The sequence below is a fragment of the Gracilinanus agilis genome, chromosome 3 (genome assembly GCF_016433145.1).
Source record: "Gracilinanus agilis isolate LMUSP501 chromosome 3, AgileGrace, whole genome shotgun sequence".
Classification (NCBI taxonomy): Eukaryota; Metazoa; Chordata; class Mammalia; order Didelphimorphia; family Didelphidae; genus Gracilinanus; species Gracilinanus agilis.
Genome location: NC_058132.1, coordinates 367,815,196 through 367,816,087, shown reverse-complemented (window position 1 = coordinate 367,816,087; position 892 = coordinate 367,815,196).

Genomic DNA, 892 nt, shown 5'->3' with positions numbered 1-892 from the left:
GCTTTATAGTATAGTTTAATATCTGGTACTGCTAGGCCCCCTTCCTTCACATTTTTTTTCATTATTTCCCTTGATATTCTTGATCTTTTGTTATTCCAAATGAAATTTGTTACAGTTTTTTTCTAATTCAGTAAAGAAGTTTTTTGGTAGTTTGATAGGTATGGCGCTAAATAGGTAAATTAATTTGGGTAGAATGGTCATTTTTATTATGTTAGCTCGTCCTACCCATGAGCAGTCAATGGCTTTCCAATTGTTTAGATCCAGTTTTATTTGTTTGGAAAGTGTTTTGTAGTTGTTTTCATATAATTGCTGTGTTTGTTTTGGTAGATAGATTCCTAAGTATTTTATATTGTCTAGGGAGATTTTAAATGGTGTTTCTCTTTCTATCTCTTGCTGCTGTGATGTGTTGGAAATATATAGAAATGCTGATGATTTATGAGCATTTATTTTGTATCCTACAACTTTGCTAAAGTTGTTGATTATTTCTACAAGCTTCTTAGTGATTCTCTAGGATTTTTAAAGTAGACCATCATATCATCTGCAAAGAGTGATAGCTTAGTCTCCTCATTGCCTATTTTGATACCTTTAATTTCTTTTTCTTCTCTAACTGCTACTGCTAGTGTTTCTAGTACTATGTTGAATAATAGAGGTGATAATGGGCATCCTTGTTTCACTCCTGATCTTATTGGAAAGGCTTCTAATTTATCCCCATTGCATAAAATGCTTGTTGATGGTTTTAGGTATATATTCTTTATTATTTTTAGGAAAGATCCTTCTATTACTATACTTTTCAATGTTTTTAATAGGAATGGATGCTGTATTTTGTCAAAGGCTTTTTCAGGATCTACTGAGATAATCATGTGATTTTTGTTTGTTAGACTGTTGATATGGT